Source organism: Ictidomys tridecemlineatus, chromosome 14, assembly GCF_052094955.1.
Source record: "Ictidomys tridecemlineatus isolate mIctTri1 chromosome 14, mIctTri1.hap1, whole genome shotgun sequence".
Taxonomy (NCBI): domain Eukaryota; kingdom Metazoa; phylum Chordata; class Mammalia; order Rodentia; family Sciuridae; genus Ictidomys; species Ictidomys tridecemlineatus.
In genome coordinates, this window is record NC_135490.1 from 47,119,075 (window position 1) to 47,132,469 (window position 13,395).

At 37.5% G+C, this 13,395-nt stretch overlaps 1 protein-coding gene across 7 annotated transcripts in view; it reads right to left on the bottom strand.

Annotated features, from left to right (window-relative positions):
* LOC144370360 (transport and Golgi organization protein 1 homolog) overlaps nucleotides 1-13,395 on the bottom strand; it is a 175,923-nt gene that overhangs the window by 107,204 nt on the left and 55,324 nt on the right. For 2 of the 7 annotated variants that reach the window (XM_078031100.1, XM_078031101.1), the window contains exons 5-6: nucleotides 6,770-6,859; nucleotides 5,790-5,921 (exon numbers count right to left, since the gene is read on the bottom strand). The exons of 4 other annotated variants lie outside the window; for them this stretch is intronic. The gene's annotated coding sequence lies outside the window, so the exon portion shown is untranslated. The remainder of the gene's footprint in view (nucleotides 1-5,789; nucleotides 5,922-6,769; nucleotides 6,860-13,395) is intronic. One more of the 7 variants, XM_078031102.1, reaches the window with a different exon arrangement.

Here is a 13,395-nt window from a genome sequence, read left to right on the forward strand (position 1 = left end):
TTTACCTATATCTGGCCTCAGGAGTTTCTAGTTTATTAGCAGAGACATGCCAAAGCAGGATGAAAAAGTCTGTTCTCAGATTTTGAATGTTACCAACACAAAGAAACATAAGGTGGTGGATACGCCACTTACCCTGATCTGATTATTAACTCTGTATACATGTATACATGTATTGAAAGGATACATTGTTGCCCTACGTAAATTACATATACACATTTATCAACTGAATATTGAAGAAATATATTTAAGGAAGTGCCCTCTCTCTCCATTATACTACCAACTCCTTCCTCTCTCTAAAATTTTTCTTAATAAGCAAACTTAGGAGCACTATTTCATAAGCAGAATTATTTATTCCCATCACACTGATCTATAGCCTGAAGCACACAGGGCTCTCCTGCATGAGTCTTCCATTCAAGCTGCATTAATCTGAGAGGATTTTCCCACCTGTTTTGGCTTACTTATAATTCTATGATTTTAAACAGAAAAAATACCCCCTCTCCTACTCTTATCAATCCAGGCTTCTCTCATATGGCTCTAAAACATGCAGCAGGGGACAGAAAGATGGGCTTCCACAGGAGTACCTAAAAAGCAATCAGGGGAGAGAAGTTTACAGTCCAGGAAGGTCTCAGGTCACAGGCTCATGAGGCCAGAGCAGACCTAGGTAACAACAAGGCCAATATCTTAATTTGACAGAAAAGGAAACAGGGTCAAAGAGGGGAAGTCACAATATAAACAAAATGTCAGAGCTTATATTAGAACATAATACTCCTCAAAAGCCAGGTAAAATATGAAAATTATCAGGGCCTCTTTTCTACATAACTAGTAACCAGTGGGATACAAAATGTGGCTCTAATATAGTAGGACTAGGAATCCCTTGTGTACTTCAGAGATACACAACTGCTCAGACAAAAAGTCACAATTTCAAAATTTGATTCATTTTTACGTGACTCTGTCTAGCTCTGCATCCAAACCTGAACAAATTATAGAAAAGTACTACAACCCACAAAAAAACATAGAAACCCCACAACTATTTCTGTGTGCAAAGAGATTAAGATTTACTTGGGGAGACTGAGCATGATAGCACATTACAGTTGTGATGAATGGCAAGAAAAGAGGTTTAATGACAAAGGCTATAGAGGAGGGGAGGTGATCCGGAGCTGAGATGGACAGAAAATGAGGACTTTTCTGACTTCCAGCTCAGCAGTGCTGTAGCCACTCTGCTTCTTTATTTCTCTGTTAAAAAAAAAAAAATCTTGTCCTTTATTTATCTACAAGGATGCTGGGAATATGGCCGATAGAAATGTGATGTGCAATCTTGAAGGAGAGTTTCCAGTGTTACAATCACAAATAGAAGGAGAAGTCAGCTACTGCCTCCTGCAAAAGCCCCAACACACTACCGTGGAAAATGAGCTGTTTCACTTCATAGCCTGGGTAAGGACTAAAGTGGTAATACCTGAATTATATAACTTTCAAAGAAAACAAAACAAGAGTCAATATTACTTCCCAATGACACAATCTTTAAAAAATCAACTCTTTTTTTTTGGGGGGGGGAGGGTTGTAATCTTGCAGAGGATTTTTTTTTAACCATACGATTCATTTTTATTTTTTTTTTAGTCATACATGACAGCAGAATGTAATTTGACATATAATACATACATGGAATGTACATACATCAATCATAATGTCTATTCTATTCTGCTGCCCTTCCTATCCCCACTACTCCTCCCCTCCTCTCCCATCCTTTTTCTCAATTTTTATATTCCCACCTTCCTCTCTTATAAGAGAGGAAGTTTCCATGAAATATTTCAAAAATACATAAAACATGTATTTTTCCATTCTTTGTCAGCTAGATTTTCATATTTCATCTTAACAAGTTTCTACTACATAGGTCCCTATAGGTAATCCCTATACCATGTGTTTAAGACTGTATTGCTATTTGTACTTTAGTGTTTGTCAGAAAAAGAGTAGATTTCACTGAAAACTTCTTTAAGAGAACAATGACTAAAATGGATTGGGAAAAAGAGGTGCTGAAAGTCATTTGTAATGAAAATAAGCCCAAAGGTGTAGTGCTGAGGGTGGGAGGGAAGACCTTTTAAAAGCAACCACAAAAGCAAATGAAAGGCAACGACAGAGTTTCTACACAGATATTAATCAGATGCTCCAATTTCAGTTTTCAGCAACAGAGCCACTTTCCCAACTGCCCCAGCTCCCTCAAACAGATCACCAGGCTGTTGCAGAGAATAAAGAGCCTTTTCCAAGTGTCACAACTAGTAAATGTCAGAACCTGGACAGAACCCAGTCTTTTGAGTCCTGGGTCTTTGCTCTGTTCAAGACTCCAGGATCCTAGGTTTGGGGCATATGTGGTTTCTTATAGTTCTGCAAGGGAAACTTGAAACTTGCCTGTGAAAAGGAATTCAAAGATGCATGTCAGGAGACATTTTAGTCTCTGAAAAGACTTCTAGTGTCTAGAAAGCCCCAGACAGTGGGCACTAGTGAGCATGTCAAAAAGCCAGACACATTTCCTTTGAAAACATGAATTACTATGCTCTGTGGTATTTCAACTGAAGGGTGAATAGTCCTAAATCGGAGTTATCATATTAGTATATTAAAGGACTGCGGACCTGGATCCAGCAAAACATCAGGCACATAAAATACACTGGATTAAAGAAAATTTGTAAACAAAATGTTGGGATTAATATTATTATTTCTGTCCCTAAGATGTTGCAACAATTATAACTGTGTGCACGCAAGCACATACACGCAACTAGAAAATCCAAACCAGAGATTTCTAAGATTTCAGTCAACAACAACAAAAACCTTAATCTTGGATATATTCTTAAATGTGGAGCAAAGGACTAAAAATACAAATGGTATTTAGCAATGCAGAGAGGATAGAAATAGCAGGTAAGCATACATAAATCAAGGGAAATAAAAGCTGTTGTTAGGCTTTTAATAGACTTTGCATTGTAGGATTCACTTTAGTATGGTCAAAGCAACTGTGCAACTCCCACTACCTGAAAATTTTCTCTTTAGCTAGATTCAGAGTATCCTTGGGTCTAATGAGAGCTCTTCTAAGTACTTATGTTCCCATTAAGGATGCTATCAAGATAAAACTCCACCTATTTCCCATGTGTACATCCATATTTTCAACAGCTACCCCAAATCAAAACTGCTCAGTCTTCATCAGAACCACAAACATTGCTTTGGAATAATAGGATTCATAATCAATCTTTTACATTCTTAATGAGTAATGTTCTCTGAGGTCATTAAATCAAATGTGTGCAATTTTATCAAATTTGCTATTTTTTAAAGATCCACTTATAGTTCATCTCCCCAGTGAACATTTTGGGGTAGCATAGGTTGTTGCTATAGCAAATTGATGCTACTCAGAACTGGATATTCTAATTTTAATCTAGGCTCCTTCCATTTACCACAGTAGTTGGTCAAGGGACAAGAGTGTATTTGGACATGGACCACCATCCCACAGATGTGTGTCTGATTACATATGGCTGATCAACCCAATCAACTAACCTTTAGTACTGGAAAAGCAAAATGATGCGCAATTTGCTAGAAGTCATGGTAAACAAAAAAAAAAAGCAGGCTTTTTTCTAATGACCTCTCTGCTCAGAATACATCTTTGCTTATTCTACACTCCTGAGTCAAAATCTACTTTTATAAAACTCCTTAAATAGCCTAACCAAGTACATCCAAGTGTGACCCTACTCCTGTCTAGTTTATTAAATGTCTCCATGTACATGACTCTGATGATGTTTAATATCCCAAATGTAATCCCGCTACTCAAAGTGTGGTCCTTAGACCAGCAGGATCATATTACCCGGAAGTCTGTTTGAAAGGCCGATTTTCAGGCCCATCCCAGACTCTACTGAATCAGAATTCATGAGATTCCCAAGTGGTATCTTTATAACTTAAAATTTGAGAAACATTGCTTTATGACACATGTACCCTCAATGAATCCCAGCCTACTGACCAACTAAGGAATCCACTGCAGAGCTTCTCCTCTGGTGGTGCACTATAAACCTGTATTCAGGCAGAAAGCAACTATTGACTACAACATTTTCATCAGGACAATATGATTAAAAACTTCTTACTTTGTGTCTTTTTAGTTTTTGTTTTTTTTAAAAAACACACTAAGTACAGTAGCTCCAAAGTAGTATTTAAATTTTCTATATTAATGCAATTTTGTTGTATATAATATTTGCTTTTAAGATAATAAGTAGTATGTGCATTCTGATTATATGTAAACAAATAAGTTTAGAAAGATATTTTTAATGCAGTAATTTGTGGCTTCCAGGATCCAACACATCATAGTCTGATAGAAAAAAAAAAAAAAAAAGAAAAAAAAAAACTCCTGCAAACAATGTTTTCAACACAGACTGATGACCAAGTTCCATGGCATATTTTTTTTAAGAGAGAATGAGAGAGGGGGGGAGAGAGAGAGAGAGAGAATTTTTAATATTTATTTTTTAGTTCTCGGCGGACACAACATCTTTGTTGGTATGTGGTGCTGAGGATCGAACCCGGGCCACATGCATGCCAGGCAAGCGCACTACCGCTTGAGCCACATCTCCAGCCCTCCATGGCATATTTTTGTTTGTAATGTACACTGGGATTCTCTGCGTTTCCCCCTTACATTAACTTTCTAAAACTATATCTTGGGTTTTTTCCCCCAGATAGTCATAAAAGGGAACCTGAAAGTAAAACTGACCACCCAAATTCCTAAAATGAATCACCAAATGCTGAATGAAGGAGACTGGTAACTTTGTGTATCAGGAAACAAAACCGCTTGAGTGAGTCATCTCTGTGATCAAAGATAACAGAGCCACAGCCAGGACTTGTTGCAAGCAAATGGCCACAGCAATCACACGTCAGAATCTCATGTTTAATGGTTTCTCACAATAAACTGCATAAGTCGGCTCTGTGAAACCAGAAGTAGAACCCAGAGCACCACATAAATAATAAACACACTCTCTTGAGTTTGGTATTCTTATCCTTCTGCTCCAAGTCCATTTCAATTTTCAGTGGATACAATAAAATGAAGTTGCCGTTTTGTCAAGAAGTAAGCAGAAAGGTAAAAGTTAACCAGTACTATAGGCTTCCAGAGTGTTTCTCAAGAAAATGTGAATACTTTTTGAAGGCCTGCTTATTGTGGTGTTTAATCCAAAATGAAAACTGGGGCCATGGGCTCCCGAAGCAGGAAAGCCTGTTTCTGAATTCCATGCATATTCTATGTTCATGTTTCATTTTTTAGGCACTCCAAGCTTGAAGGAGATGAGTGGGAACTTGTACTACATGGCATTGCCATCAACAAGCCACCCCTGCATGCCCTAGCACATTCCTCCAAGTGAAGAACCAGGTGTCCTGATGTCCTCTTGAACTGCTCAACAGGGGCTATATGCCAGGAGCAAGTCTGCACCATGCTGGGTGAGCTCAACACAGGGATAATGCAAATATCCAGGCTATGTTTTTCAAAAGAGTACCTTGTATCAGTACCACACACCCATTAGCAGGCATGTCTCCAAGGAAAACACTACTTACACAGTGGGTGCACCCATGAGAGAAGAACCTTCCACTAAAACACTGGAGGGTAGTCTGGGACAGGGGCAATAAGCCTCCTGCTCCTGTCTATCCAAGAGCCCTCCCAAGGAAAAACATAAACTAATTAATTAACATCTCTTATTATATAATAATTTCTGAAATAAAAACAAACTGAAATATCCTCACAAAATTCCCATGACCACCCCCAGTATTTTCACTTAGGATGATACTACCTCATAATGAAGGGAACAAAAGGTACCATGCTGAGAGCAGAAAAGGTGCCATCCATCGGGGAGGGGTGCAGTCTCTCCAGCACCAAAAGTAACAGGAACATGCTTGGGTGATGGTCCAATTGCCCCATATCACTGAAAAAAAAGTGGATGTACACAAAAGATCTGAACTTTAATAATTGAGGCACTATCTTCAAACCCTTTATCATTAAGTAATTAATTAATTCTGTATATGAAGTGAGACTCTTTTGAGTTTTCCTTTTTTTTCACTTTTTTCTCCATTCATTTCATATCTTCCTAGTATTCATCAAAAGGGAAAAAACTCTAGGAAAAATCAGGGATTGGGCTCTTGCACATGATTTTCTTCTCAAAGTCAGTCATTTGCTTAAGCAGAGTCTACTACTCTTGAGTATGAAATGTGAAACTTTTGGTGTCCAAATGTATTTAAGGCATGAACATACTAGGGCCAAAGTCTGTCTGCACAAACTACTAATATGAGGAAATGTATCATAAACAGAAGAAAAACTCATTGATATAATTTTATTTTCCTATTACAGACTATTCACATATATTCACACAATATGCAAATACCCCTGGCAGAATATAATGGCACATGTTCTAATGTCCATACTAAAAATCCCACTACCAGTGATAGGGTGTGGTTGAAAGGGCAACGATGAACTTCTCTAACTGCCCTGATGAGACTGGAAGCCCTCTTTTATGGGGGATTCTGGGGGGTGGTACTAGGGGTTGAACTCAGGGGCACTGGACCACTGAGCCACATCCCCAGCCCTGTTTTGTATTTAAAGGCAGGGTCTCACTGAGGTACTTAGCACCTCACTTTTGCTGAGGCTGGCTTTGAACTCTAAATCCTCCTGCCTCAGCCTCCTGAGCTGCTGGGATTATAGGCCTGTACCACCGCACCTGGCAGAAAATAACTCTTAACAGAAGAAATCATCATGGGCTTCTGAAAAACTTTTTACCTGTCCACTGTACTGGCTACAGCTTCCAGCTGTTTGAGAAGGAAGGGATAGAGTTCTGGGAAATGAGAGAAAAACTCTCTGCCTGTCATTCTGTGGAGAAAGAAAAAAGATCAATTACTATCATGTGTTTCCCCTGATCCATTCCCCTCACATACACTTTAAAGAACAGTGACAAAGGTCATTTGTTTGGATACTTAATGCAAGTTAAAAACAAAACCTATAGCAACTTAAATTTAACAGAAATGATAAATATAATTTTGACTTTGGACATGTTTGGATTTCTGGACTTTTAACTCCAAATTTAAGATTACATTTATTTATTTATTTATTTATTTATTTATTTATTTATTTATTTATTTTGAGAGTGAGAGAGAGAGAGAGAGAGAGAGAGAGGGAGGGAGGAAGGGAGGGAGGGAGAGAATTTTTTAATATTTATTTTTCAGTTATCAGCAGACACAACATCTTTGTTTGTATGTGGTGTTGAGGATCGAACCTGGGCCGCAAACATGCCAGGTGAGCGCGCTACCACTTGAGCCACATCCCCAGCCCAGATTACATATATTTATGAAAATTTGATACTAAGTCTGTCAGGAAGAAATACTTAACATGTGAAAATGCCAAGTCTGAGCCATTGATTTGGACTATGTGTACAGTCAAAAAAATCTGATTGATGCTGACTCAGCTTTGGTGATAAGGGTAGGTTCTAGAACAAGGTTTCCCAACCTTGGTACTAATCATTTTGGACCAAATAACCCTATGTTTTGGTGGGCAGTGCGGAGCAACATCCTGTGCACTGCAGGCTATTTATGTCCTGTGCCCTGCAGCCTCTGTGGCCTCTACCAAATAGATGCCAATAGCATGACACTCCTCCTTCCAATCATGACAATCAAAATATTTCCAGACATTGCCAAATGTAGTCAGTGAAATAAAATGGTCCCTGACTGAATGGCAATTATCAAGAATATAAGTAACAATAAATGTTGGTGAAGATATAGAGAAAAAGGTACACTCATACATTGCTGGTGGTACTGCAAATTGGTGCAACCACTATTGGAAACAGTATGGAGATTTCTCAGAAAACTTACAGTGGAACCACCATTTGACCCAGTCATCCCACTCTTCAGCATATATCCAAAAGACTTAAAATCAGCATACCATAGTGACACAGCCATATCAATGTTTACAGAAGCTCAATTCATAATAGCTAAGCTATGGAACCAACCTAGGTATCCTTCAACAGATGAATGGATAAAGAAAATGTGTTACATATACACAATGGAATATTAGTCATAAAGAAGAATGAAATTATGGCATTTGCTGGTATATGGATAGAAATGGATATTATCACGCTAAATGAAATAAGCCAATTCACCCAAACCAAATGTCAAATGTTCTCTCTGATATATAGATGCTGACTAACATTATTCAAGATTTTTGACCATTTTAAAAACAGGTTGCTTCTTTCCTTTCTTATATAGTCATAATTATGCACTGCATATACTTTCTCCTAGTTTGTAGTTTGCTAACTTATTTTCTTCCTAAAATCTTTTGATAAGCAGAGGTTTTTAGATATTTGGTAAAGTCTAATACTTTACCTTCTTTTCCTTCCTTTATGTCTCATTCTTTTCATGGCCTAAGAAATCTCTGGCTACTTCAAAGTAAAACATTTCTTGTTTTCTTCTAGAAGCTTTATGGTTTTAGCTTTTATGTTGAGGTCTATGATCCATCTAAAATTAACTTTTGTGTATAGGGTGACAGAGAAGTCAGGTTCTTCTCCCCCCCCCCCCCCCCGCACTGGTATATCATGTTTTTAAGGAGATGTTCCTCAAACAGGAGAGGTGTGCTGTGCTCATGGCTTAAAAGATTTAATATTATAAAGATGAAATTCTCCCCAAGTTGATTATAAAGACAATGCAATTCCAATAAAAACAGTAATGGGTGTGTGTGTGTGTGTGTGTGTGTGTGTGTGTGTGTGTGTGTGTGTGAGAGAGAGAGAGAGAGAGAGAGAGAGAGAGAGAGAGAGAGAAAGTGATCTAACAAAAGATTCCAAAATTAATATAGACACACCAAGCGATAAGAATTAAGAAAAGCAAAGATAATTTTAAAAAACAAGGTTGGAAGACTCACCAATCAGATAGCCAGAAATATTAGAAAAGTTTAGTAATTAGGACAGTGTGGGGACAATTATTAAGCCAATAAAAAAGGATCAAGAGCACAAGGACAGACACATACACGGAAACTTGATTAACAGAAAAGCTGATACTGCAGATTATAGAAAAGGATGGTATGGTAATAGATTATCTAACAAAATTAAAATTGGATCCTGCCCTCTTACTATATATAAAATTAAATTCCATTGAATTGAAGACTCAAAAACAGCCATAAAGTAAAATAACAAATAATAAATAAAGTTTTTTCCCTATTTTGGAAATTTATGGCTCTGTCCTGATTATTCCTGGCCTGCTTCTTTTTTTCCAGTAAGGATATCCTGAGACAGCCTAGTTGGTACATCCTCTGCATACTCTAGCCAAAGGGTGTACAGAAGACTCAAACTTCATTCTGTTCAACCACATCTGAATTCTCCAGAGGCTGAGTTCTGTATCATAATAACCACTTTTTTGAGTACGCTGTTGATTCATTCCTTGATCCTTTGGTAGCCCTAGTGGGATAAAGTGGAGTTTTATAAAAGTTTCTTGCCCCTCTTGTACATGACCATTCCATACAAAAAGCCTTGCTGCAGTAGAGAATGATGGGGGAAAGGTGACGCTACGAAGTGGGGCAGTTGATTCTCTGGAGGTAGAGGGAGAACAACTTGGACACCTGGGAGGGGAACATCCCTGACCCTAGAAGATACAACAGAAGGAAGAATGCCAATGTTCTGTGTCATTTGAAACTGCTACAGGAGGAAAAAAAAATCAGTTTCCAAAAAAAGGAAAAGCAGAAAACAGATATCGTGGAAGAAAAATTTTAAACAGAAGCAGCAAAAAGAAGCATCCTCTATAAAGTCAACTGTGTCACACCATATAAATTCCTTGCTGGATTTAGATTAGCAGGTACGGACACAGACTGTAATGAGAAGAAAGTGTAGGGTTCTCATACATATAACTCAGAGCACAAAACAGAAACTCTGTAGCTGGCACTTATACCTATATTATGCAATCGGGAATAATAAATATCTCTTTTAATTTTTTTTAGTTGTAATTGAACATAATACCTTTATATTATTTTATTTATTTATTTTTATGTGGTGCTAAGGATCAAACCCGAGCCTCACACATGCTAGGCGAGAGTCTTAAAGCTGAGCCACAACCCTAGACCATAAATATCTTTAATAATTAAAAAAAAATAAGAAAGAAACTGCCCCTACAGTCTTCCTCACCTAGGAAAATGCTCTGCTATGTCTCTCCCAAACTGTTGTGACCACTTTAAATTCACCTGCTGGGTCTGTCATCCTCCATCTGCTCACAATTTGACTTCCTTTCCCCTTAACCTTACTGAAAAATCTATCAAAAACTGTACATAATGGCCCTGCCTCCAATGGCTGACCCTTCTATGCAAAACACCTGTCAAAAACTCCGGATGTCTTCCCCTTTTCTGAGGCCACCACTCAAGCACTGTCTGAGGGAGGTGAATGCCTCTCAGCTGGTGGTATAACAAAACAACTTAGACATACCACCTACAAGCAGTATCTCCAAATCCAAAGACTAGAATTAATTACTTGGACTCACTGATAAACTCTAAAGTTTTTTGTTATTTAGAGCTTGTTGTTAGGTAATGTTGGAAGGATCCTGGAGAGCTCCAAAAAGTCCAAATGCTATCTTTTTACAGGGGCATCATGTGTGTCCTGGGATTATATTTCTTTTTTGAAAGCAGGCATTAACTTGCCTCACTCCTCAAAATATGCACTTAGGGGCAGTTGTAAAAGACTTTCAAGTGTTTAAGGGAATGCCACCAGTTGATCATGTGCCCTCCAATGATTGTGAAGATGACTTCAAAACAAGGCCATGCTGGTTATTCACAGAAGCTTCCTAAAGATGTAAGTCACTCAATTTTTACACATACTACTATGAGAGTCCTCCAATTTAAAAAAACATGGTTTTTTTTAAATTAAAAAACAACATATTTGTCATCTGACTTCAACTGAAGTCTTCATTGTACCTCAACTGAGGTCACTCAGGTTTGCTTCAAATCATGAACAGGGTTCTTATGGATGAAAAACTGTCCTTGACTTCCAATTTACATGTTAAGACAAACCCTGTGCAATCACTAATACATTTTAAGCTATCTAGATTAATGCCTTGGGCTAAGTGGAAAGGTCAATACAGAAAATTCAAGAGAAAACCAAAGACTCTATTGGCTTATTAAATTTGTGCAACTGATTGGATCTGAGATGCCGGTGGGCATGGTTGATGTTATACTGAAAGTTATACTTATCCGGCTGCTTGGATCCCTGTTGACAGTAACCTAAACTAAATGTTGTATGAGATAAAATAAATGGGCTTAGTCCCAATTTGTCAGTCAAATTAATCAAAAGAGCTGACAGCATGACGTACTCAAGGGAAAATTCTGCAAAAATCAAGATAGTATAGAAATGAGGGATGGATAAAATTGAGAGAAAATTCTCCTTACTACACATCTTGAAAAGTAAGGCAATGGCTACTTATGTTTTGGACTCTATTCAAGGATGTTTATGGGGGGCTGGGATGTGGCTCAAGCGGTAGCGCGCTCGCCTAGCATGCGTGCGGCCCGGGTTCGATCCTCAGCAGCACCACATACCAACAAAGATGTTGTGTCCGCCGAGAATTAAGAAAAAATAAATAAATGTTAAAATTCTCTCTCTCTCTCTCTCTGTCCCCCTCTCTCACTCTCTCTTTAAAAAAAAAAAAAAGGATGTTTATGTAATGAATAGCCTTAGGAGACAGAATATCTCCATCTGGAGCAAAGGGCAGACATGTATACTACCCATTATAAAAGATTTTGTTTCCTTAACTCTGAGATCCACTCCTGTGATGTAACCTACTGAGCATACAGGTATTTTCTGTCTCTCTTCATACTTCCTGTGGTTACTGGAGTTCAGGACACTAACATAAAATTGCTGACCATATGGTTACTAGAGGCTGCTAAGACAGCAACTTAATATTATGAAAGTTAAAATGAAGAAAATTAGTAATAAAAGCATTTTCCTACATTCCCTAAAAAACCTGCATTATATACGAACAAGTAATTGATGAAAAATAGTTCCTTTATAAAAGAATTCTGCCAGGTGCAGTGGCCCATTCCTATATTCCCAGCAACTGAGGCAGGATTTCAATTCCAAAGCCAGCCTGGACAACTTAGTGAGATTCTCAAAAGAAAAAATGAAAAAGGTCTACAGAAGTAGGTCAGTGGTAGAGCACCCAGTACTGGGAGGGTATGGGTAGAGGGGCATCCAGCTAATACATGTTGAAAGAAAATACAATTATACAATCATCATTTTACAACACCTGATAAAAGAAAAAAAACAAACTAATGAGTCTAGGCAGAGATTACTGATGGACGCTAAAACTATTAAGTGAAAGGAATTTTGTAAAAAGATCAAGATGACACAATCTGCAATAAATCCACTGATCAACCTCAGCATTACTAAAAATGACATATGTATCTAAAGGGTTCATGAATTAGGAAGCATACATACTATCTATAAAATATTTTGGGTACAGTGGTGCACATCTGTAATCTAGCTGCTCCTGAGGCTGAGAAAGAAAGATCTACACGTTCAAGGCCATCCTCAGCAATTTATTAAGACCCTGTCTCAAAATAAAAATTTTTAAAAGGCTGAGGACATAGTTTAGTGGTAGAATGCCTCTGGGTTGAAACCCCAGTACAGTGAAGAAAAGAAAAAAAAATTTTAAAGACTAAAAGCGATGTGTGGAAGTTGTTTCGGTTCCTCCTCAACCCAATAAATCAACTGTAAAAAGATATTTATAGAACAAAAGGGAAATTTTGAATATTAAGGAATTATTAACTTTGTTAGGCATGATCATAGGACGGTGGTATTTCTTCTTAAACTTCTTTTTCACTCATTAATACATAATGAGTAAATTTACAGGAAAAAAAATGACATGGATCTGCAATCTCCTTTATGAGAAGGTAAAAAACGGGGGAAATAAGATTGGCAAAATGTTGCTAACTGCTGAAGCCAAGTGATGAGTATGTAAGGGTCAATTATACTACTCTCTTCATTTTTACATATGTTGAAAATTCTCATAATAAAACTGTTTTTAATTAAAAATAAAAGTCAGGTCACATTTAAGGAGATAATTTATAATAAATGTATCTAAGAGTTACATAATCAATACCCAAAATATATAAAGAACTTTAATGAATCAATAAGCAAAAGATGAACTCAATGTAAAGATGGACATACCTATCAAAATCACAACTCACAGAAGGATCTCTAAATGCACTTGCCCAATAGAAACTCTTCATATACAACTAAAAAGGTCAGTGGACATGTCCTCTTGAGGACTCAATTATTAATGTCTAAGGGAATAAGCCACTTCTTAGTTGCCTGGAATCTCTTGATTGAGAGAGAGAAAAATAAGCAATTGCACATGTGCAGATCATATGATTCTCGCACTTTGATT